Genomic DNA, 27020 nt, shown 5'->3' with positions numbered 1-27020 from the left:
CACTGCTGGTTCTTGTTCTTGGGAATGAGGTGGACCAAGTAATTCAAGTGTCAATAGGGGAACATTTAGGGCACACTGATTATTGCTTCATAAGGTTTAGGTTGGCTATGGAAAGGAACAAGGAGCAATCCAGAGTAAGAATAATTAATTGGGGGAAAGCCAACTCCAATGGTGCAAGAATCAGAATCAAAGATTAGCAGGCAAAGCATTAACTGAACAATGGGCTGCCTTTATGAAGTGATAGTTCAAGTACAATCAAGGTATATTCCCATGAAGGGGAAAGGTAGGGCAAACAACTCCAGAGCTCCCTTGATAAGCTAAGAGATAGATATTAAGATGAAGCAGAAAAAGTGTGCTCATGACAGATGTCAGGTGGATAATACAATATGGAACCAAGCTGAATATAGAAGGTTCAGAGAGAAATTGAAAAATCAAATAAGAGAATGAAAGAGAGTGTATGAGAAGAGACTGGCAGCTAACAGAAAAGGGAATCCAAAATTCTTCTCATGGCATATAAATAGTAAAACGTTGGTAAGAGAAGAAGTGAGGTTGATTAGGGACCAGAAGGGGGATTTATGCATGGAGACAGTGGGCATGACTGAGGTATTAAATTAATACTTTGCATCTGTCTTTACCAAGGAAGAAGAGGTTGTGCAGGTCATGGTGAAAGAAGAGGTAGTTCAGACATTTGAGGTCTGTAACATTGATAAGGAGGTGGTATTGGTTAGGCTGTCTCCACATAAAGTTGATAGGGTGGCAGGACCAGATGACATGCATCCAAGGATACTGAAAGAAGTGGGAGTAGGTTAGTGGAGTGGGCTAACAAGTGGCAGATGAAATTTAATGCACAGAAGTGTGAAGTGATTCATTTTGATAGGAAGACAACATAATGCAGGGAGACAACATAAAATGAAGGTATAATTCTAAAAGGGGTGCAGGAACAGAGGAACTTGGGTGTATATATGCATTAACCATCGAAGGCTTCCTGGGCTTTATCAATAGGGGCATAGAGTACAAAAGCAAGGATATTTTATTAAGCCTGTTTAAAACACTGGTTCAGCTTTAATTGGAGTTTTGCTTCCAAGGCAGGGGAGTGGCACTAGGTGAATTGCTCCTTCAGAAGGCAAGCACAGACATGATGGGCTGAACAGCCCCCTTCAATGTTGCAACCATTCTATGATCCAATTCACTGAATCCTCAGAGAGGCTGCAAAGAGATATAGATAGGTTAAGTGGGTGTGTAACAAGACGGCAAATGGAGTATAATGTGGGGAAGTGTGAAGTCGTTCACTTTGGTTGAAAGAATAGACAGGAAAAATATTTTTTCAAAGGTTTGAAACTTTTAAATGTTGATGCTTAAAGAGACTTGGGTGTTCTTGTACAAGGAAAGCAGAAAGTTAGCATGCAGGGGCAGCAAGCAATTAGGAAGGCAAATGGCATGTTGAACTTTATTGCAAGGGGATTGGAGTATAGGAATAAAGAAGTTTTACTACAATTGCATGGGCTTTGGTGAGACCACATCTGGAATACTGTGTGCAGTTTTGGTCTCCATGTTTAAGGAAGGATGTACTTGTCTTGGAGGTGGTACAACAAATGCTCACTAAACTGGACTCTGATATGAGAGAGTTGCCCTATGATGAGAGGCTGAGTAAATTGGGCTTATGTTCTCTGGAGTTTAGAAGAATGAGAGAAGATATCATTGACACATATAAGATTCTGAAGGGGCTTGATAGTAAATACTGATAGATTTTTTCCGCTATTCCATGAATCTAATTCCCGGGGTTACAGTCTAAGGATAAGTGGCTGATTATTTAGGACTGAGGTGAAGATAAATTATTTCACTCAAAGGGTTGTGAATCTTTGGAATTTTCATACACCAGAAGGTTGTGGATGCTTCATCGTTGAATATATTTAAGGCTGCGATAGACTCTCAAGGAATCAATGAATATGGGGAGTGGGCATGAAAGCAGGTTTGAAGCTCTGGATCAGCCATGACCATATTGAACAGCAGAACAGGCTTGATGGGCTGTTTGGTTTATGCAGTATTAGGGTGTTCAGGTTAGTAAGGCTTAATATGGGACTGAGGAAACACTATGATGTAGAGAGTCACAGGATGGTAGACTGGATGTAGAGAGAGTCTGAGGGAAGTCGGCATGAAGATAATGATTAGCTAGGACTGTACCTTGGAGATAGATATTTAGTTGCCTGTTACTAATAAACAGTTTATGTTCAACCACACAAGCCTCCAGACCTCTTAGTGAGACACCAAGCACCCTTACTTGGGTGGCTGCAAGCGAAGGACCCCGAAATCCCAAGACATGAAAATACAAAGAAACTGCAGTATGGTTTGAGCTAAGCACCAAAATCAAAGACACAAACGGGGATCACCTAAAAAAGCTCCATCACAGGCATGGAGGCAAAAGAAAAATCCACTGTACAGCTAAAAAGGACTCTACCAGAGCATGTGGAGGTCCATTGCCAAACCTGATCCAATGCAGAATCAAAGGACCTAGCCAGATCACAAAAATGGTTAGCAAAATTCACTAAAAAGCTGAGCAAACCTCTTAAAAATAATCAGGGCACTAATCAGGCAAAGCATACCAATTGTTTAACCAATGCAGCTGGAAGAACACCCTAGCCGGGTCCAGAGTTGGCGCCTTGCCACACAGCAGCTGAGCTCGAATGAACAAAAAAAATTAAAACAGAAGGCAGAACAAAACAAAATGCCTTCACATTGATTTCCCAAGCTCAAAGAAGCAAATGTTGCCCCAAACTGTTAGTTTAAAAGGTTTTCTGCACAATTGCAAATGTTTAAATATGGCTCCCAGATCATAACGGGATCCCACCAAAGCCTGACAAGTGGATAAAGGAAGGAATAAAATGGTTACCGTGGTACCATCTCAGAAAAATTAAATTAAAGCTGTACTCCCCAGTTCTGAAAAACATCCATGTATAGCAAATTAAAATTACCAGACCAATTTGAGTTCATGCAAGGGGCAAACTAGATGCAAAATTGGGTGTCATGGAGAAGAAAATTTTTACACTCCAGGAGATTAAGTAGGAAATCAGATGAAGTGCAAGTTAATGCATTCTTGTATTTATTCGGTGTATTTGCTGACAATGTAATCATAAGACAAGGTATAGATGAATCTTCAACCACATTTGTTGATGCATTAAAAACCTTTGACAAGTATTTTAAACCCCAAGCTGTGGAGAGCACAGACCTTTAAAAAATGGTATAGAGCACTCCCAATAAAGCACCAAACGGGAAAGAAGACCCCATGGTGAAGAAGACAATACCCAAGCAAAACACAAAATTGTTACATATCATGTCAGCGCAATGAAGTGCATGAGCTGAAGAGTTTAGTGCAGAGGAAACAAGAGGCTGAGAAACAGCTAAAACAATTAAAAATAGAGCACAGTACCCAAACTGCAACAGCAAGTGGCAGTGCCGAGCAAGCAGATGGCTGTGAATGAAGAAAAGTTATCTGAGGTAACCCAAAAGCAATAAAACCTCAAAAGGAATATGAAACAATTACATAGGAAAATGTTTGTCTGATAGCTGAGTTGAAAGACAAGATTCAAGCTGAGTATGTACCTTTGAAAAGGTATGATAAACTAAAGTCTTCAATGAACCAAACTGTTCAAGATCTGAACAAACAAATTTCTGAGGTGTCACAAAAGTACAAGTAAGCTTTGAAAGAAAAAGAATGCAATAAGCAAAAATCTGAATAGTGTGCAGGCTCAGTACATATATCCAGAAAAGCACAAGGAGGAAATGACAACTCTGAATTTCATTGTGAGCAGGCAGAGGAGGGAGTTGTAAAAACTCAACCAGAAGTATTGTCAGGCACAACAGCAGGCAGAAAATGTACTCAAAGAAATTGCTGCCTTGAAAGACTCTTTGAAGAATTAATATGTGCCCCTGGAAAAAAACATGAGGAGTTAGAAGAGATGTTGAATACTACTTCAGAAAAAGCTGTGTTGGAACTACCAGTAGCCACAAAGCAATGCACTGAAATACAGAGTGAGATGGCAAGAGCTGAACAAGAAAATAAACAGTTGAAATAATATCTAATTGTCCTTCAAGATCAAATGCAAAAGGAGTACCTAACTCTTTATCAGCATGAAGAAATGAAGACTGCCTTGAACAGTATAATTGAGGAGACACTGTTGAATTACAAGAAAACTGAAGAAGAAACAATTGAGCTTTATAATGAAAAGGGAAACCTGTTGACTGAGCTTCACATGCTCCAAGGATCCGTCAGGTCGCAGTCTGTTCCTCTGGAAAATTATGAAGGGAAGCAAAATTAATTTAATGTCACTCTGAAAGAACTGAAGAGCCAGTTGACAGCGAAAACTCAGCAATATTCTATATTCTAGGAGGAAGTCAAGAGGTACAAGAAAGAGACTACAGAGCTGAAGAAAATGGTTGGACATTTGGAAGAAAACTTGGAAAAGTATTACATTTCCAAAGATATATATAAAGAAATAGAAAACAAGTTTGTTAAAACTATGGGCAAAAAGGATGAGCGCACGGGAAAAGTGATGGGGAGGTACATAGAGGCCAAACTGCAAAGTGAAAGACTGCAGGAAGAAAAAGAAAAGATGAAGAATTCTTGCGTACAGAAGCAACAAAAACTAAAAAAAATTGTAGTTCGACAGTCAGAAAAATTTTTGCAGCATACCGAATTGAAAGAGAAGATGAACATAGAAATTATTAGGCTGAAAAGCCAACTAAATAGAAAAGAGGAGGCATTGATAGGAAAAGCCATAGAGCTTTCCAAACTGTGAGTATATACTGAAGCCATGAGTAGCATGATTACAGAATTGAAACAAGCTAAGACTTCGCCGGAGACAGACCTTGCCAACAATGAAATGAAAATGAAGGATAAAGACAAATCTCTGCTGCAGACAAAGAAAGAAAAGACAGAAATAAATCCGGGGAATGTAAATCCAATGCTGAAGATCAAAGAACTAGAAGGAATGGCACTAGATGTCTCAAACTTACTAAGAACTATTGAGTTGTTGAAAAATTACATGGCTGAAATTAAAATCAAGAACCTAGAATGTCAAGACAAGTTGAACAGTTGCAAAAGAAAGTAAAGTTCTCTCAGAGGAGTGTGAAGAGTCTTAGAAACAACTAGCAGAAGCAAAATTAAAGATTGGGAGCTTGTAAGATAGCACAGAGGAATTAGGCTGTACTAAAGAAAGATTGTTCAGTGTAGAGAACCAATTTTCACATACGGAAAATGAGTTTGCTAATGATAAATTAGAACTTGAGGAGGTTCAAGTATCAGAAGTCTCTATTAAGGATCGTGAAAAGGAATTGCTGATGAATCGGAACAGCAGAATTAATTAACAACCAAAATTGATGAAATGTTGGAACTTCGTTGTGAAAAGAGCAATGAAATTCTTGAACTTCGATCCAATCTGAAGGATTTGAAAGATGCAGTGCACAGCATGGAAAAGCAAATCTAGACTTCAAAAGCAGATAAGGAAAATTCTAAGAAACAGATTGAGGATCAAACAAGTGAATTGGAAAAGTCTAAGGAGCAGTCAGTGACCATGGTAGGAAGACCCCGAAAGGGACTGAATGCCCAGGTGAAGTTGTTAAGCTTGTATAAGGGTTCCACAGGTAACTCTCAAACAAAGACAACTGAACACCTCATAGTACCGGCTGAGTTGAATGAAAGGATTAATAGGCTTAAAAAGCAACCGGAAAAAAACAGTGAACAAATATTTGGCTAAAACTGAAACAACTGAAAATGAAGGTTCAATTCTTGAAACATCAAGTTCCAAGAAGAACACGGTGGATCCCTTAGAAAAAGAAAACCTGAGTCTAATTTATAAATGAACGGAGCGAACATTCTCTCTGGAAGGAAATGAACACACCTCTGGTACCCGATCCAAAAAGATTGATTGCCAACAAAGAGAAACATAACATTAAAGAGCGCAAGAAATGAACCAGATGTTGAAACCCATATATGTGAAACACCAAGTGCTTTCAACTTGGAATCAGCAAGGTCAGCCTGTAGCAACTGAGACTACCATTCCTCCGAATGGGGAGAAAACAAAATTTGAAGGAGTTGTAAAGCCCCCAGACCATCTGAATTTGCAAAGTCAAAGACTTGAGGGGAGAAGGGGTAGCATGGAAATATTTTGTTGTAATATATATTTGGGTATGGACTTAGGGGAAGTGTAGTATAAGGGTAAAGCCTTCCAGTCTTAACATTGAGTTCAACAACTTCAGACCATGAACTCTCTCCTCTATCCTCACCCCCTTTTTAATCTCTTTTTTCTACGTTCATTTTTATTTTTTATCCACTTATTTTTATTTATTTTATTCATTTATTCATTGTTTTATACCCTTTTATACTATTTTCTATCTTTTTTCCCCACCACCACCCCCTCTCCCTACCCATCCTCAAAAGGGCAATCTGTTATTTATTCCATGTTGTTCTTTCACATAATGCTTACCCTTGTCTGCTATTATCACATTCTGCTTTCTTACCTTCATGTCATTATCAGCACCTTTTTAGCTCTTACAACTGCCATTAACACACCCTTTGTCCTTTAGTTCATGACATCTTTATCAATCTATCCTTTGTCCCCACCTATCACTGGTCTTCAGTCCAGCCTCACCAGCTCCACACCCCTTAAACAGTATAAATTTCATCACATTTCTGCTTCTCTTTATATCTGAAGAAGGGCCGTATGGGCTTGAAACGTTAACTGTTTCTGTCTCCACAGACGCAGCTCGACCTGCTGAGTTTTTCCAGCACTTTCTGCTTTTGTTTCAGATTTCCAGCATCCGCAATATTTTGCTTTTATATTATTGTAGTGTAAGGGTGTTCGGCTAGTAAGAGCTAACGTGGGACTGGAAGTACCACCCACATTATGATGTGGAGCATCGCAGGATGGTGGGCTGTGTTTGGAGAGAGTCTGAGAGAAGTCAGCGTTAAGATAGCACCTAGTTAAGGCTTTACCTTAGATATATGCATACGGTGGTCCGTTACAATAAACAATTTATGTTCAACCACACATGCCTCCAGATCTCTTTGTGAGACTCCAAATAACCTTACAAGAGTCTCCTTCTGCTCCATATTTCTTTGCAGAAGAGCCACTCTAAGACCTTTGCATTTTTTTTCCAAAAAAACATCCCCAAAAAGCTCTTCCACAAAATGTCAAGATGGCTCATCAACAGGTTAAGTGGTCTAAACCACATGAACGCAACTGAACAATGCTGATGAAGAACTAACTGCTGCAACCAGCATGACGTCTATTTCTCTCCTGCCCTCAGCCCTGTAAGGAAAGCCCACAGGGGAATGGGTCTGCTGCGTCTTTCTCCAGCTCTCGCCCGCGGGAGCGCGCGAGGGCTGTCAATCAGGCGGCACCTCGGCCAATGGGAGGGGGGGGCTGGGCAGGGTGCCGCGGGCTGCCACTCAGGCGGCGCCTCCGCCAATGGGAGGCGAGCTGGGTGGGCTCCCGCGGGCTGCCAATCAGGCGGCGCCGGCGCCAATGGGAGGAGGAGGGCCGATGGTTGGTGGGGGGGGGGGGGGGGGGGGGGGAGGGGGGGGTTGGTGAATCCCGCGGGCGACCAATCGGGCAGCGCCTCCGCCAATGGGCGGGGAGGTGGGTGGGGTCCTACCGGATGGGCTCGCGCAGGGTTTGTGTGCAGCGAGTGAGAGCTGGAGCCCAGGACCGTTAACAAGGGGCAGGAAGAAAGGAGAAGTGAGTGGCGCTGGACACGGAGATCTGGGCAGATATACCCATCCAACACTGATGGTGACAAGGTGAGGGCTTTAGGGCAGTGTGAGCAGATGCGTGTAAGGGATGTTTTATTCTCCCTGCTCCAGCCAGTCCAGTTCCTATAGTGGGAATTAAAGTAGTGATTGGGAGCGCAGAGTTGGAAGGAGAACCGGACTAATCCGCTTCTTGAGGCGTGCTGGCTCGACATTATTAATGAAACTACTCCGGGGAAAGTCCATTAAGTGGCCTATTGGTTCACAGATTGAGGGATGGCTCGGTGCCAGTTACCCCAGTGTAGCCTCATGGCTTTCTGTGGCCTTTCTCCTCAACCACCCACCCCCCCCCCCTCACCCACCCCCTCACACACAAAATTATTATAGCCCCCCTACTTAAGTTTTATGAGAGCCTTTTACGCCTCCAAATAAAAATGTTAACTCTGCCAATTCTGCCAGCTTTAAATCAGAACAGTATGATTTAATTCTGGGCACTGGTGTGTGTGTGTGTGTGTGTGTGTGTATATATGATCTGCAGAGTATTGACATTGCTGCAGATCTTGACATGGGGAAGGTATTGTGTTCATTTCATTTTGCCACTGTGGCATTTCTTGTTGCCTGGAGATGAGCTGACCAGATCAAAGGGTGGTTGCTAGTGTCAGTGCACGGTTGCATGTATCCCCGGCAGTGCTATTTGTCACGTTGAAATAAATGTAGGCTGAAGATTTTTTAAATATGGGTCAATGATGGCTCAAGGATTTTGGAAGATGATGCTGTGCAAGTGGCACAGTTCTTTGCAAGATGGTGTGAGTGATATTACCTTCCATACATGGGCTAGGTCAAAGGCCCTCTGGGGCCTTTATATTGGGGGTATTGCAGAGGTGTGCAATTATCATGAGTTTCTGGAGGAGTTGTGCCAAGTGCATTAATTGCTTTGCCCAGCTGTACACTGAAATTTAATTTTAATGAGGATGTTCAGTCCTGATGTGAGGGGATGGGGGTGGGGGATGGGGAACAGACATGCTGGCAGTTAGATTAACTTTATAGTACATAAAGCAAGTCTTGGTGTGCAGCAAGCTCTCCAGCCCCTTTTATTGGGCATTTAGTTTTTTTTAGTGTAATGTTAGCAGATTTGTGCTGATCTCCACAAGTTGAAAATTAACATGATATATTTAACAGTGTAAGACTGCCTTTGCTAAAAATAAAGATTCCTTTTAATAGCTCCTGCATTCATTCATTTAATTTGTTTCATTCAAAATTTCACCATGAAGTTTTCCATAATCTCCCCTTTGCTGAAGCTCTTCTACATTTCTCCATCAGATCTCTACTTCAGTTTCATCAATCTTTTCAAGCTTATTTTTGCCATGTTTCTTTATCTTTCTGCACATAACCAGTTTCAACCTGTATGGATTCCCTGTTTATTCCTTCAGTTGAAAAGGACATTCTTGCCTCCCAACTACTTTTCTTGGGTTTGGCGTTCTCTTGCACATGAACATAACAGCCTTTTCTCGTTATCATTTGTGCCTCCTTCATTTACAATTTCATTCATATTTCAGTTTTTGAATGCTGGTCTTATTTTTACAGATTTCCACATCTATGTAAGCTGACGACATCCAGCTCTACTTCACCACCACCACCCTTCTTGATTCCCCCCCTCTGTTTCTAAATTGTCTGACTGCTTCGATATCCAGTACATGTGCAGAACAACTGAATATTGGGAAGACTAAAGCCATTGTCTTTAGTCCCTGACATAAACCTGTTCCTTTGCCACTTCATCCCTTTCCCTGGCAAATGTCTGAGGCAGAACCAGACTATTTGCAACTCTGGTGTTGTATTTGACCATGAGGTAAGCTAAACACACATGAGCCACCATTAAGACCGCCTACTCTGACTGTAACACCGCCCAACTCCGCTCCGCCTCAATCATCTGCTGCTGAAACACTCATCCATGCATTTGTAACCTCTAGACTTAATTGTTCCAATGTACTGCTGGCTGGCCTCCCATCTTCCACCCTCCATAAACTCTGTTGCTCATACCCTAACTCCCATTGAAGTCCCATCCACCTGCATTTGTTCCTGATTCAGCAATGCCTCAATTTTAAAATTCCTGCCTTGTTTTCAAATTCCTCCTTGGCCTTTGCCTTCCGTATCCCCTAAGCTCCTTCAGCCCTATAACCCTTAAATGCCTGCGCTGCTCTAATTCTGGCCTCTTTGCGCATCCCCTATTTTAATCTCTCTGCCTTTCTTGGTCATGCCATCTGCTGTCTCACACTAAGCTCTGGAATTACCTCTTCTAAACCTCTCTGCCTCTCCTTTAGAGCTTCTGAAAACCTACCTTTTAGATGAAGCTTTTGATCATCTGATGTAATATCTCCTCATATGGCTCGGTGCCAAGTTTTATTTGCTAATGCTCAGTGAAATGCCTTAGAATGTTTTACTATATTAATGGCTCCATATAAACACAATTTGTTGTAGTTATTGGGGATTTAAAATGCACCTTGGGAATTCTGTTGGTTTAGTTGAAAATGCTTATTGTTTAGTCTTAATTATAGCACATGTAAAAATATCTTCCATAGGTTAGAATCCCGATTGTGATTGTAAGGATTTTATGGTGATATCACTGGAATGGCTTTGCAAGCTGTTTGAAAAATTTGTTCCTATTTAAACTTATATGTACTTTTACTGTTGATTTATAATTTTTATTTACTTGCCCAACTTTTACTATAACTACACAATTAAAATTAGTGGAATATCATCTCTATCTCACTGTTGATGTTGACCATGACTCAGAAATTACTTGTTTATTGCTGAGTCATGAAATTTAATTCTTATCCCATGGCTCCTTGTTATACATAATTTTTTCTACTTTGCCTGATAAACTAATTCAAATATCTGAATTGTTAGCTATTGTAATTGTCTGTAAGTACAATGTTCTATAATGCTTTTAAGCTTGATCTGAATAATGACTCTAGAGTAAATAAATTATTGGACCAGTGATTATTATTTTACGTATGCATGCCTTTACATAAGTTAGGTGATAAATCAGAGAAGATAACACCTACTGGAGGTGCAATATGCTATTTGTGGATTTGCTGGCTATACGGTTATAAATTTTGTTTCCTTGGACAGCACTGAAGTAGGATGTTATGTGAGGAAAACATAGTGACTGAATTTGCTCTAGGTAATATTGTAGAAATCTGTAGTGTATTCCAACCGCATTGTTCCAGTTTTTATGTTGGAAGAAGTTTTGGAATACATAGAAACTAGGAGCAGGAGTAGGCCCTTCGGCCCTTCGAGCCTTTCATTATGATCATAGCTGATCATCCAACTCAATAGCCTGCTCCCGCTTTCTCCCCATACCCTGTGATCCCTTTCGCCCCAAGAGCTATATCTAACTCCTTCTTGAAAACATACAATGTTTTGGTCTCAACTACTTTCTGTGGTAATGAATTCCATAGGCTCACCACTCTCTGCGTGAAGAAATTTCTCCTCATCTCAGTGCTAAATGGTCTACCCCATATCTTTAGACTGTGACCCCTGGTTCTGACCCCCCCACCATCCAGAACATCTTTCCTGCATCTACCCTGTTTAGTCTTGATAGAATTTTATAGGTTTTTATGATCCCCCCCTCATTCTTCTGAACTCCAGCGAGTATAATCCAAATCGACTCAATCTCTCCTCATATGTCAGTCCCGCCATCCCAGGAATCAGTTGGGTAAACCTTCGCTACACTCCCTCTATAGCAAGTACATTATTCCTCAGATAAGGAGACCAAAACTGCACACAGTATTCCATGTGTGAGCTCACCAAGACCCTGTACAATTGCAGCAAGACATCCCTGTTCCTGTACTCGAATCCTCTGGCTGTGTAGGCCAACATACCATTTGCCTTCTTTACCGCCTGCTGCACCTGCATGCTTACCTTCAGCGACTGGTGTACGAGGACACTCAGGTCTCGTTGCACATTCCCCTCTCTCAATTTATAGCCATTCAGATAATAATCTGCCTTCCTGTTTTTGCTACCAAAATGGATAACCTCACATTTATCTACATTATACTGCATCTGCCATGCATTTGCCCACTCATATATTAGATTTCAGGAAATTTGTTGGAGTGAGTGGATTCAGCGATTTATATTATTGGTATGTTCTGAGATAAGTGTGACATGTTAGTTATGAAAAAAAATGGCTGACCTATATTGGATTGTAATTTGCCAGATAAATTCAGTTCATTTTTTGGCAAACTTCCCACAGATATATGCCTTATTTGTTTTTTTGATGAAGGGCTAGTACTTGGCTTTCAGCTGTATATCAACTAGCGAGCAAAATGCTGGTGGTGTAAGTGTCTTCAATTTTACAGTAGTGTTATCTTTCAAGCTCCTGTGCAGCAACATTTTGCCAATATATTCACATGGATAATAGAAATAAATAGCAGATTATTGAAATTATTGGCATTGCCGATAATTTTCGAAACTGCTCCCGAATCTTATTTATAGGTTTGAGCAATCAATATTGTTTAATTTCTTTCACACAGTCTCATAATTTTCTACGACTAAACACCCGTTCTCTGCAGCCACAATTTAAGTGGTTTTACTGAATCTATCCTCCTGGGACAGGGAACTGATTAAATGAAGATAGTTGGCCTATTTTGTATGGAGGAAAGGAAAAGTTTTTATGCAAAGTTCTGGAGGCATGTTAAGCAAGCAAGAAATCCTGAAACAAGGAAAAGTTTCTGCTCCCTTGAACCTTTCGCAAACAAGATTCTCTATCCAGTACTTTTGATTTCTTGAGGAAAGGTACTACAAAGATTTTGTTTACCATGTGAAAAAATAAATCAAGCAATGTGCAAACTTCCTGGAAGTTGAACACTATTAGGCTAGATCAGTTTTTTTCTTTGATATGAGATTATGCATAATCCTGGCACATGAGGAAAGATAGTGTTTCGTACAGGATTTTATTATCTCCATCTGCTGATTGTTCTAACCTGAAAGTCAGTTCCTTTTTTCAAAAAGTTGATAGCATGGCAGTTAATTCTTTATTCAATATTCACTCTGTTACATTACTCTTGAATACAAAATATCCTAATCTCAAGAAGCAAGTACTGTAGATGCTGGAAATCTGAATCAAAAATATCAAATGTTGAAAAATGCTCAATGGGTAGGGTTGCATCTGTGAAGAAAGTTTAAATACAAATCTTTTTTCTCTGGTTTGTACCCCTAACCTCAAGTCTTGTTTGAAGTTTTTATTTTTTACTTTGGTTTTCAATTTTGTGCTTATGGTCTTAAAGTTAAATTTTTTTGCATGTAGATTCTTCTTTCCTATTATTATTTCACAACCCAGTCTCCTTTTTGGTTGCTTTTTTTCCGTCCAGTAAAACAGTTCTGTTAGTCTGTCTTTACAACTTAGGATTCAAAGCATCATACTTATTCAGTAGTGTTTTCCCTCTCTGAAGGTGTGGTTCCTCATTGAGCATTTTGCCTTCAATATCTTCAACACCTCATCTAAGTTGCCATTATTCCAATGTATAGCAGGTTATCTGACTGCATGGAGTATCACAGATGAGATTGGATAACAGTTAGAAGTTGAATCGGTTTTCTCCTCTAAACTGGCAGGGATTGGAGAGATGGGGGGAAGGCCAATTGTATTAACCATGAGTGGTGCTCTGGCTAAAATCATTTAACTTGGCATTGATCATAGTTTGACTTTAAGATCACCTTGGGAGTTTATGGCTCAACTATTCATTCATTAAATTCTTTGAGCCATTTGAGAGTCTTAAGAACCATTTTTGTTGCTCTTGTTGAATCCTTCTGTTGCTATCGATGTACTATTTAAAGTTACATGTTCTGAGTTTTGCAGAATTTTCCAATTTTGAACATTTTAACAATATTTTCAGTTCCTATAAAATGACCTTGAAATGCATCCTAGTCTTGTTTAAAACTTCCCATTGACTCTGTACTTTTAGTGAACAACTGGAAGATGTTCCATGGTGCTACAAGTGGAGAATCAGTAGCTAATGTAGTCTCAATGGGAAGTAGAGATAATTGGTTTAAGGTGCCCAGACATAACTGAAACTATTATTAAAAAAGTAATCTGTTATAAATTACTATGTTCACATTTATCATGGAAATTGCCTAGGTAATTTTTTAACATGGTTACATCAGCACTGCAGCCTTTCACAAGGGAGTGATGGGAGTGTGGGAAGAAACATGCAATTTCACTCTGACCAGTTCAAGTATGCCGTTTCTGTTATAAATGGGGACCAAGAATGTCCATGACAGTATCGGTAGGAGTGACCACCGCACAGTCCTTGTGGAGACAAAGTCCCATCTTCACATTGAGGATACCCTCCGTGTTAGACACTACCACCGTGTGAAAAGGGATAGATTTCAAAATGACCTAGGAAGTCACCTGGCCATCAATGAGGTGCTGTGGGCCATCAGCAGCAGCAGAATTGTACTCAACCACAATCTGTAACCTCAAAGCCCAGCATATCCCCCATTCTACGTTACCACCAAGCCAGGGGATATACCCTGGTTCAGTGAAGAGTGCAAGAGGGTGGCATGCCAGGAGCAGCACCAGGCATACCTAAAAGTGAGGAGTCAACCTGGTGAAGCTACAACACAGGACTACTTGCATGCCGGACAGCATAAGCAGCAAGTAATAGACAGAGTTAAGTGATTCCACAACCAGCGGATCAGATCTAAGCACTGCAGTCCTGCCACATCCAGTTGTAAATGGTGGTGGACAATTAAAGCAACTCAATGGAGGAGGAGGCTGCACAAGTATCCCCAGCCTCAATGATGGGGGTGCCCAGCAAATCAGTGTAAAAGATAAGGCTGAAGCATTTGTAACAATCTTCAGGCAGATAATCCAATCATCCTCCCGAGGTCCACAGATGCTAGTCTTCAGCCAATCCGCTTCACTCCATATGATATCAAGAAATGGCTGCATGCACTGGATACTGCAAAGGCTATGGGCCCTGACAATATTCCAACAATAGTACTGAAGACATGTCCTCCAGAACTTGCTGCATCCCTAGTCAAGCTGTTCAAGTACAGCTACAACACTGGCATCTAACTGGCAGTCTGCAAAATTACCCAGGTATGTCCTGTACACACAAAGCAAGACAAATCCAAAACAGCCAATTCTCACCCCATCAGTCTACTCTCGATCATCAGTAAGGTGATGGAAAGGGTCATCAACAGTGCTATCATGCGGCACTTGTTTAGCAATAACCTGCCCACTGATGCTTGGTTTGGGGTCTGTCAGGGTCACTGAGCTCCTGACCTCATTACAGTGTTATAGCTCCAGCTGATGTTCCTACTGGACAAGTTAGATCCCAGGGTGGAACCCAGCTTGATAAATCCTAACTTTTTTGTTTAGAAATGTGGAGGGTGGCTCTCTGAACAGTGTCACAGGAGTCAGCTGATGAACTTTTAACAAAAGAATAAAACATTTATTAAGCAAGAAAATATGAACTATATTACAATACTCCTTCACCCACAACTGTACCTTTACAGATATATACAGATTCATAAGGATAACACAAGTTACAAAAGCTATTTTATGCTCAAATATTCACAGTAACTACACAGTCCATGTAAACCAATAGGCAAGCTGTGGTTAGGCACACCACACTCTGAAACCAAGTGACAGATGCCACCCAAACAGATCAACTCCCCCACCCCACCTCCCCAAGACTCTTGTCACATCTTGAGCTGACCGGTCTCCCTTAACTCTGTCTTTCACATTAGGGTTTCCAATCTCCATCCTCGAATAACTCGCTTTGGAATTTTCTCCCAAATGACTTTCTCTCAGACACCTCCCACAAACGTCCACCGCCAGGGTTTCGAACTTTCCTTCCAATGTTCCTCTCTCCTGAATTGCCACGTGCATTCAAGCTTCCTTCCATGCACTCCCTCTCAGACTCAGCCAAGTCAACAAAACACCACTGCTTCACATGTCCATAGTAAAAAGTTACAGATCTTCGACCGTCTCCTTAGGCTTGTGAGAAGCCAGAAGAGCCATTTTGCTTTAAGTCTGCACCCTGCATCTTTCTCCCTTTAAGCTTGGAGCCTTCTTGTCTGTGACTTACATTCATTTCCACTCAACAGGACCTTTTCCAGACTCCTGTTCTTCCTTTGACTAGAAGATCTTATTGGGACTCCTCCTGTCTGTCTCACTCCTTGGCTTTGGGATCTTTTGGTTCTTTTGGGAAATCTGCTGTCTCTCCAGTCCCCCTCTGCTGTGCCTGGTTTTAACTTTAGTTTTGGGCTCTGTCGCTCTCCAGTGTTGCTCCTGCTGGCAACTCACTTCAACCTAGAGCACACTGACCAACTGAACTCAAACTTTTTTTAGTTTCTTTGTGTCTGTGTGGGACCTCTCCCTGGATCCCTGTTGTTAGGCAACAGCACAGTTTTTTTTTCTACCTTGTGTTTATTTTAACTCACCTTCAAGAGTCGTACACACATTGAAATGCAGGTATCTTTTAATGTGAAACTAAAACTCAGGTTCTTCCTTTCTTAACACACACATACAGAAACACAAATCAAACTTAAACTTAAAGCTAAAACTCATTCCTAACACCCAGAAATAAAAATATACTTAAACTATCTCTAATACTAACAACAGCCTTGGTTCAAACATGACCAAAAGAGCTGAACTTCAGAGGTAAGGTTAGAGTGACTGCCCTTGACATCAAGGCAGCATTTAACCAAGTGTGGCAACAAGGAGCCCTAGCAAAACTGGAGTCAATGGAAATCAGGGGAAAAACACTCCGCTGGTTGGAGTCATGCCTAGCACAAAGGAGGATGGTTGTGGTGGTTGAAGGTCAATCATCTCAGTTCCAAGACATCACTGCAGGAGTTAATCTGGCTAGTGTCCTAGTTCCAATCGTATTCAGCTGCTTCATCAATGATCTTCTTTCCATCATAAGGTCAGAAGTGGGGATGTTTGCTGATGATTGTGCAATGTTCAGCACCATTCGTGACTCCTCAGATACTGAAGCAGTCCATGTCCAAATGCAATAAGACCTGGACAATATCAAGGCTTGGGCTGACAAGTGGCAAGTAACATTTGCGCCACACAAGTGTCAGGCATTGACTATCTCCAGCAAGAGAGAATCTAACCATTGCCTCTTGACATTCAATGGAATTACCAATGCTGAATTCCCCCACTATCAACACCCCAGGGGTTACCATTGACCAGAAGTGGGACTGGACTAGCCATATAAATACTGTGGCTACAAAAGTAGGTCAGACACTACGAATCCTGTGGCAAGAAACTCACCTCTTGACTCCTCAAAAAGCTGTGCACCATCTATAAGGCACAGATCAAGAGTGTGATGGAATACTTTCCACTTGCCTGGATGACTGCAGCTCTAACAACACTCAAGAAGCTCGGCACTGTCCAGGACAACGCAGCCCGCTTGATTGGCATCCCATCCACAAACATTCACCCCTTACACCACTGACACACAGTGGCAGCAGTGTTTGCCATCCACAAGATGCATTGCAGGAATTCACCAAGGCTCCTTAGAAAACACCTTCTAAGCACACAACCGCCACCATCTAGAAGGACAAGGGCAGCAGGCACATTGGAACACCACCATCTGGCAGTTTTCCTCCAAACCACTCACCATCCTGACTTGGAAATATATTACCCTTCCTTCACTGTCACTGGGTCAAAATCATGGAACTACCTCCCTAACGGTATTGTTGGTGCACTGGCAGCTCACCACCACCTCAAAGGCAATTGCGAATGGGCAATAAATGCTGACCTAGTCAGCATGCCCACATCCCAGGAATGGATAAAAAATCTGGGGTGTATGTTGACAGGAAATCTGTGTAAATTTAAGCTTTTTTTTGTATATTTTAGCTTAGTAATCACTATACTCCTTAATCCTATTCTCATCTGCTAATGCCCTTTTCTCACTGTGTACTTACTCCCTGTTTCACTGTGCATAAAGTGACGTTTGCCTATTTTGAAATCTTTGCTACAATTGTGATCAATGACGCAAAGTAATTTTTATGTTTTAATAAAGTAATTTGAGACTGTAAGCAGTTGGAACCCATTTACTTAACCAACCAGGGTAGGCCAGGTGTGTAAAGTCACAACTTTTAAGTTGACAAAAAGTTTTGAGCAAAAAGAAACTGCATGGCATTCCTCCTTGCTCCTAATTTTTAAGTGGGTATTCAAAACATTGCCATTGTTGTGGGGAAAAGAAATCATTGGCCTAAATTTTATGGTAGTAATGATGGTGAAACTGTTAGTGTTTGTCGTCATTCCTCCTCTGAAAATGGCAACTTTTGAAGTTCTTAATTTTGAAGTTAAACATGGGGATAATTGAGAATTTGCTGTTAGTGATTTTGCACTTCTCCATTGGAGGATCTATTGAAGTCTCCACAGACTGCAATGAATTAGAAATCACTGAACTGATGAGAGCTTGTCCTTTTAAATTAGTTTTGCTGTTTTTGTTGTTACATTGAGGTGTAACTTTTTCAAGGGTTTTTACAGCAAAACTAGAAAAAGGACAAGTTCTCAACAGTTCAGTGATTTCTAATTCATTACAACCTGCGGGAACTTCAACACGTCCTCCTAGGGAAAAGCATAGAATCACTGACAGCAACTTCTTGATTCTTAACGATGTGTTATGTTCATAATTACTGCTGAAAAACCACTCTGGCCCTGAAAATACATTTTATTTGTGGAATGTCAAATTTTTCCATTATGCTAAAATTCCACATACCTAAATTTGTTATTTCAACTTCTACCTTAATGCTATGTGTATATTCTAATGATTCATTTCACTCTCTCTATAAAATGATAATTGAAAAGCAAAGGATAATTATTGCATTTTACTTCTTGTCTGGAGGTCCCCTTAACTTGGTGCTAGGTTCAAATTAAGGGGAAACCCACACCACAGCCACCTTCAAAGTCAATGGTGAGCGCTGTTGTTTCATCACTGACCTCAAAATCCAGCTCATGCTAAAAGCTGGTTGTTGGAGACTTTTGCCAGGGTCATTTTTTTGTGAAAAATTAAAGAAGAAAATAAGAAATAATAAAAGAGGAGCTTTTTCCAGCAATATGTAATCTGTAAAGTACCACGATCAAAGAAAGTGTCTGAACTTCAAATTATTCAAATTTTAGAAAAAAAAGTCAAGGGAGTAGCTGATCAGAACAGGGAAAAATTACTTCAAAGATATGGAAAAGAAACATTCAGTTTATGATTAATTTACTTGCTGAGCTCCTGGGAGACTGCTTTTGTTGTATATCAAATGAGGTTTTTGCTTGGTCTTTTTGTACTTTCATGTGGAAATTAATGAGGAAGGGTAAGATCCGTGCCCAGTAGCACTTTAAAATTACAGACTTCCACTCCGGGAAATGCAGCAATTGGTTCGGTCTGACAAGAGCGGGCAGAGTTGCAATTTATCCGATATTGACCGACCTAGCGCAAAAGATCAAGGATTTTCAAGAGCCAGTTACGTTCTGTGCTAGTGGAGTTTCAGTAAACCTTTGCATTGGTTTAACAAAAGCCCTGGTATCTGGCCCCACCCACAATTGGACACACCCCCAATCAGATTAATCACCATTGCAAGTTTCCACTAATTTTGCTGTTTGCAGCATTATAAAAGGCTTTTAAAAGTAAGTGTTTTTTTACGTGTGAGGGCACCATTAGGCACCTTTTTAAAAGATTTTAAATATTTTATTTGCTAAAATTGACTGGTGTACACCAGTGAAACCAGTAAATGATCTCTGTAGCATTTCTAAAGTCATTTTCATTGGCTTACTCACAGGAAGTCCAGTAGATTTATATTAAAAATTTGTTTTTTGAAATAAATTCATTTTCAGCTGTGTTAATGGAAGTTCAGCAGGTTACCACTCTTAATAATATCCAGGAATATTTTTAATGCAAGAGAAGAAAAATAAATAATTAGCACCCTGAAATGCTGTCGAATGTGCTCATTTGAGGATTTTACATTTGCGGTTATATAAATAGGTTTGGGCAGAAACCTGAACCATAAGTTCATATTGCAAAGCAATGCAATTTTGAACCTAATTTGCATCCGGATATGTGCATATGCCTAAAGCATAAAGTCTACCCCTATTATGTATTAAAGACTAAACCTGTAGCATTAAAAAAGACCCACTTGTCTTCTATTGAAGTTCTGCTGCATGACCCCTCCAATTAGTTAAGAACATAATAAATAGGAGCAGAAAAGGCCATATGGCTCTCCCCCCCCCCCAAAAGCATGTTCCAGCTTTCAATAAGATGTACCTCACTTCCCACTTTCCTGCTTCATCCTCCCACATCTATTCATTCACCCTTGTGTCCAAAAATCTTTCAATCTCGTTCTTGACTATATTCAACAACTGATCATCTGGAACCTTCTGTGTTAGAGAATTCCAGAAATTTACAACCCTCAGTGAAGAAATTTGTCCCTATTATAATCCTAAATGGCCGACTCCCTATTCTGAGACTGACACTTCTGGATTATCCAGCCATGGAAAAAAGCATCTCAGTATCTACTTTGTCAAGTCTTCTAAACATGTGATACATGATCACCTCTCATTCTTCTGAACTCCAGTGAACGTAGGTCCAATCTACTCAATCTCTCCTCGTAAGATTAAGCCTGGTGAGCCTTTGTTGCACCCCTCTAGGAAAAGTATGTTCCTCTTCAAGTAAGGAGACCAAAACTGTACACAGTACTCCAGATATTAAAACAAAGTTGTGTTTAAATGCAGGAAGGTTTGCTTACTCTTATACTCCAACTCCCTTGTAATAAAGGCTAACATACCTTTTGCCATCCAAATTGCTTGCTTTCCATGCATGTTAACTTTCCTTGAGTAATGTACAGGGACCCCGAAATCCCTTTGAGTACCAACATTTTGTTTTTTAAAAAAATCAACTTTTCTATTCTTGCTACCAAAGGAAATAATTTCACATTTCCCCATATTTTACTGCGTCGCCCACCTTCTTGCCCACTCATTTAACCTAACTATATCCCTTTGCATCCTCCTTGCAGCTTATGTTCCCAGCTTGCTTATTTGCTTAAAATATTCTGTCATTTCTTCAAAGTTAGCTATTTTAAAGTTATTTATATTTGGCCCCATGGTCTTGGTATTTCTGAAACTTAGATTCTATTAAACTTAATTTTTATGTGGTTGCTGTCCTGTTGGGGTTGTCATAACTTCCGTTTTTTATATGCTGCCTGTGTAAATGTATACATTCAATAAATAGAGGGGGAGAAAGCTAGAGTAAACAGGATCCTAAACTATTTAATAGATTAAACAGAAAGTAGATAAGAATAAAGCTTACAAATTTTATAGAGAGAAAGAGGAAGGAGCGCACTGGACCAGTTACAGGAGTATGCCGAAACATGCTAAAAGATTGGTTAGGGGGACATAGAGCAACATGGAATAAAATCATAACTATAGACACAAATCATAGTGTGAACACGCTCTTAGAATACTTCAGTTATAAGAGCACAATCAAAAAGTGTTGGAAGCTTCAGCAGAAGATAAATACAATATAGTTTATATTTTAAGTGTTTACTTCCTCCAAGTGTTCACAAGTGAAGATGTGAGCAGCATGCCTTCCCGAAGTAGAGGTAACCTAAGCAAAATTGATTACTCATATTAATAAGGTCTGATTCTTAGACTATCTGAAAGCGCTCAAAGCAAATAAATTCCCAAGAATAAGTGATGTTTATTCAAGAACACTGGAGAGGCCACAGCGGAGATTTGTGAGGCACTGAAATCATGATGAGAGAATCACTCGGGAGTTACCAGTGGACTAAAAATAGACGAATGGGTGCCTGTTTTCAAAAGGGTGCTAAAACAGATCTATTGGTCTTTTTGTAGCAGTGTGTAAAATATTGGATTGATTTTTCTGGTGTAGATTTGAGGTTTATTTGACTAATCACATATTAAAAGGCAGACATTATTTCAGACGATAAAGATTTTGCCTGACTAATCTCCTAGACGTTTAAGAGGAAGTGATATGCTAGTTGTATTCTACAAAACCTGACCGTGTGGTGCACCTTCACTTCCAAAGGCACTTGATAAAGTTCCACATGAAAGACTTATTAAGTTGAAGCTATGGGAATTCAGGAAATCTTCATAAAGATGGATAAGAAATGGCTGAAGGGTAGGAGATAATGCTAGAAGTGTTATATTGTGTATGTGAGAGTACTCTAAGAATTGCTGTTGGCACCATGATGGTTTATAGTTTACATCAATGACCTATATCAATCCCTGTGCAGTGGATTGGTGGGGGGTCTCATAAATTACATTTTGAGTTGGGCAACATATGTATGTAGATAGAACAAAGACAGATGGAGTTTAATGCAGACAAATGTAAAGCACTGCACATAGGAAAAGAAATGGACAATGCAGTCCCAAAAATAGTTTTGAAAATAGATAAGAATAAAGATGAGACACACCTGGCAGTCTTAGTAGACTTACTTGATGGTCAACATGTTCAATCAGGGAATGTAAGATAGTTAAGACAGTTGTAACCTTAAGAATTACTTTAAAATATGTTGCATGAGTTAAATAAGGGGTCACAGGTTCAAACTCTCAAATCAAATTTAGAACTGATATCAGGTGGTTCTCAAGGATTGAGAATGTGCTTCCAAATGGAATTTAGAGCAATCGCTCTCAAATCATTAAGTAAAACTAAGGTGACATAGTGAGGGGCATGTAAGGTCTTTCTGGATGGATAAACTAACAGGGGTCAAATAGGCTTCCTCCCCCATAATTATCTTGTGATATACTGGTATGGCACTCCTGGTAAATCAGATGTATTGTTTTACTAGGACAAAGGACATTATATTGTACAAAATAGAATCAAAGTGTTATGTCTCCTTAATGTTGGGAGGTATAATTGCCTTGCATTCTCAGAATGAGAGCAAGGTTCACTTGGAGGTCAATATGTGGATGACAACACCGGCTTTCTTTGGTTGACAGGTTAATTAAGTTGGAGATATTGTGGAAGCATTATGTTCTTGGACGAGGAAGGAAACGCTGTTTTAAAGTTGCTTTGCTTCCATAAGAGTGCAGAAAGAAGAAAGTATAAATTGTCAAAATTGTAAGAATTATTGCTGAAAAAGTAGAAAACATTCCCACATTTACAACTAGCTTGGAGCTGTTTAATTGTTTCTTAGTTTGTTTTAGCTTCTTCATGGCCTTTTGGAGTGCATGAGAATATGGAAGGAGAAGCTTTTAATTGAATTAATTTGTTAAGATTAACCAAACTGGGATAAAAAGTACTGTGGGTGGTAATAGGTGGATATGGGGAGTGAGTAATCGAGATGAGCAGCATGGGTTAGTAAGAATTCATGTGAAATATGAGGGTAACCTTGGAAGGAGTTTTATCAAGCCAGATTTTGCAGTACTAACAATGGTGCTTGCTGTTATTTATGTGGAAATTGGACAGTAACATCTAGTGATCACACATGAAGAGCTAAATGTGGAAATCAGACTTTGTTGTTTGAGATGTTCTTCTCCTTCAAAAGCTGTGCTATGATGATGTCTTGCTCTCTGGCTCATCATTCAAATACATTGAAGTTGCTGCACTTGCCTCAGAGGTGAGCACTAAACTCACCGGAAAAGGTCGGGGTTTGTCCCTTCCAGTGTTAGGTGCCTGTTAACAGCATGATAAATCTTAATCACCACTAAACAACCTCTCTGGCACTGAAAATTACCTTTTATAAGTGCGGAATCTCATTCCTTCAAATTTTCATTATCTTTGGAGATTTTAAAAATATTCATTTTTAATATTCCTCCTCCTCTTTCCCCAATCTTTCTTTCCCTCTCTTTGTCTTACTTCTGTACCTGATTTGACAGTGAATAAAATATTCCAATTAACACTTCCTGATTTAGACTCCACTGCTCATTAACAATTCTTCAATCTGATTGGTTAAGGAGATTCTCAGTTACTTGCCTGGTCACATAGGTCTCAGCTGCCCTGGGGAGGCCACTGTGCTTTTTGACTCTCTAATTGACAGTAAGTTCCTATGTAAAAATCCCATGGAAAGTCTGCGGGCAAGTGCAGGGGTTCTTAAGGGCATAATCTGATGCTTAGTGTATAGGAGAAGGTCCATGTGCTACAGTGTAGTGAGTAGTTGAAGTGGTGGATAATGAGCACTGTTGAGAGCGAAGGGGGAGGAGCGAAGTTTGGAGGTAGCTGGTGGACATGGGAGTAATGGATATTTGGGGCTGGGGATAATTTGGAGCTTGGTCGTGGGTGCAGCGTAAGAACCAAATAGAAGTAAATCTATGTAAAGGAGGAAGAATGAAGGATTTCGAGGACTGCAGATAAAGTAGGGGTTGCAGGGCTGAAGCAGAAATGGCATTGAGGAGAGGAGCAAGATTTGAAAGTGCTCTTTATTCACTGAAAATAAACTTTGTCCAATTTATGAATAAGATTGTAGCCTTTAAGGCCAACAATTGACAACTTGGGCTCCAAGAATGTATTTCTCCAAATTTATTATGTGTTGTTGCTGATATGGCTATCCAAAAATTTTTTAAAAAGTTTAGTTCGGCATGGATTGTTTACAACCGTGTTTGCTGTTTGCTAGGCCATTTCGGAGGACATAAGGAGTTGCCTCTGCATTTTATACCTGAGTCCTGGCACACCTGCCTGGTCTCTCACATTCTGCCCTCTGAAAACATGAGGTCACCCAAAACTCTGCTGCCTGTGTCCTAACTTGCACCCAGTCACGTTCACCTATCACCCCTGTGCTCACCAATGTTCATTAGACAGCCAAGCAACGTGATTTCAAAATTCTCATCCTCATTTACAAACCCCTCCATGGCCTCGCTCCTTCCCATCTCTGTAATCTCCAGCCCCACAATTCTCTGAGATATCTGTACTTATCTAATTCTGGCCTCTTGAGCATGGGTAGATGGTGTCTTAGTGGTACTGGTGGACGAGTAATTCAGAGGCCCAGGCTAATGCCCTGGTGTCAAGGGTTCATATCCCAAAGCAGCTGGTGGAATTTAAATTCAGTTAAATAAAATCTACAATTGAAAGCCAGTATTAATAATGGGACCATTAAACTATCAATCGATGTAAAATCCATTTGGTTTACTATTGTATGTTAGGGAAGGAATTCTACTGTCCTTAACTGGCCTGGCCTACATGTAACTCCAGACCCAAAACATTGCGATTGACTCTTAACTGCTCTCAATGGCAGTTAGGGATGGGCAGCAAATGCTGTCCTTGCCAATGATGCCCACATCCTATGAAAGAATTAAAAAAAGCATTCCTGATCTTGATTTTTCCATCATTGATGGCTGTGCCTTCAGTTAATTGCCTTGTCCATCACTTCTGGCATTGCCTCCTTGCAACTCCCTGCCTCTCCTTCTCACCTTGTTCCTGTAAGACACTTCTTAAAACCTACTACTTTGACCAAGCTTTTGGGCCATCTGACTTAATTTCTCCTTATATGGCTTGTTGTCATATTTGGTTTTGTAATGTTTCTGTGAACTTCCTTGGGATGTTTTATTATGTTAAAGGCGCCATACAAATTTCAGTTGTTGAGTTGTAGCAAGTATGAAATTATTGACACAAGATTTGCATATTCTGTATGGAGATCCTTGTATAGTCTGTAATGAAACATTTTAGTTGTGTATACAGCGCACTCCAACATGTCTTCCAGTATTAAGTTTGTGTTACAAAACCCAAATTGACCAATAAATAGATTATAGTAAAATGAATACGTTTTGGAAGTATAAAGTTTAGCATGGGCAAGTTTAAAGGCTGGAAAGAGTCGACTTTGTTCTGCTGCATCTCTAATTTCTAAGCATAGTTTGCTTGAAAGCAGTGGCCACGTGAATAATTTCAGAAGTTTGTAGTCTGTTAAAGGGCTCGGGTTTGATGTGAGCCTTCTATGTATTGAATTACTTTCGGTGTTCTGAGCCAAGCTTTTGCATGGAGCAGGCACTTCCTCAGAGAGCCATAGCTTGGTTTCTTAGCTTTTGCAGCATACAGTCCTCCAATTATGGCCATCGAGCTTGCTTTTGTTTCTGATAAATTTGCTAATGATACAGCAACTGTCAGTAAATTTGTACTTAGTCCAAAAAAAATCAAATGTATGCTCTTAGTAGGTGACCTTGTCAGTTCCATGACTGATTTCCTTTATGTAATGAAAGCATTTAATTGCATTCATTGTGTTTTAGCGTTTTCTCTTTCAGAGTGCTTTGTCTGAACTACCCAAACCTGTTATGGGCATAACATGTTACTTCCTTGTCTGATGATTGACTGACTGAAGGATAGCCTGTTCTCTTAAAAGTAAAAGCAAGTAAGCTGGCCACATTACTGGAATAGAGATTTCGATTATTAGCTTTGAGGAGAAAGAGTGTAAGTTAAAGTTAATATGCACAGTCATTCATATTCTGTAGAGAACTGATCGTTATTTGGTTTCCGAATGAAAATTGTTCGGCTATGACTTTCTGAACTAAGTAGTGAGGCATTGTATGCGTGCGACACCAATTTAATGTGGCTGTATGTGTTATTTCCATATTTGTTTGTAATAGTTTATTATTGTTGAAAATAAAATCAATGGTTGATCCAGGCTATTGATGATATCCAATGTAAGTGGAAATATGGTAACTAACAGCAAGTTTCAGTTCAGTAAGAACACAATAAACGTCTGCACACATTTTGAAAAAGGGTTTGGGAAAGTGATAGCACACTAAATTAATTGAGGGTTTCCCATTCTTTCAAAATAAGGGAAAGAATTTATATTTGAAACAGTGCAAAACAGACACCAGTGATCTTGTTCTTGGTATTTAATTAGTTAATTGTTCTCCTAGAATCTGAGAGATGCCTGCTCTAAAATAAAAACATAATGTTAGAAATGCACAGTTGGGTTGTTGGCATTTGAAAAGACAGGTCTAGATTCTGGGTGGAGTTTCTTAGTTGTGGTGGTGGTGGTGTGAGTATTTCACAAGAGTACTGTGCCATGGAAGAAGCACTCATTGACTTGAGCCTGATTTGTTTTTCCAACGCATATCAACTGCCTTGTTGTGGTTTACTATGTAGTCTGTTATGATGAAATTTTCAGACAATTTTGCTACACTGAGGCAAATATATATGTAAATAGGATAATTGGCAATTTTATCATTTTGAGTATTGCAGCAATAATTCATGATACGACTGCTTCATTATGCTGGTGTGAGCATTTCTAATTGGACAGTAGTAAAACAGACAATCTGATGGAATATAGATGATTTTAGGTGCAATTAAATGATACAGTACAAAGTATCTGC

General features: G+C 40.0%; 1 protein-coding gene across 7 annotated transcripts in view; it reads left to right on the top strand.

The window, feature by feature from the left end:
- The first annotated feature begins 7646 nt into the window (after window positions 1–7646).
- fam49a (family with sequence similarity 49 member A) overlaps window positions 7647–27020 on the top strand; it is a 224647-nt gene continuing 205273 nt past the window's right edge. For 6 of the 7 annotated variants that reach the window (XR_005943058.1, XM_041188224.1, XM_041188223.1 and 3 more), the window contains exon 1: window positions 7655–7795. The gene's annotated coding sequence lies outside the window, so the exon portion shown is untranslated. Of the gene's footprint in view, window positions 7796–27020 lie in introns of all 7 variants that reach the window. The other variant, XM_041188229.1, reaches the window with a different exon arrangement.

Source organism: Carcharodon carcharias, chromosome 5 (genome assembly GCF_017639515.1).
Source record: "Carcharodon carcharias isolate sCarCar2 chromosome 5, sCarCar2.pri, whole genome shotgun sequence".
NCBI lineage: Eukaryota > Metazoa > Chordata > Chondrichthyes > Lamniformes > Lamnidae > Carcharodon > Carcharodon carcharias.
This window is presented reverse-complemented; position numbering and strand designations above follow the sequence as displayed.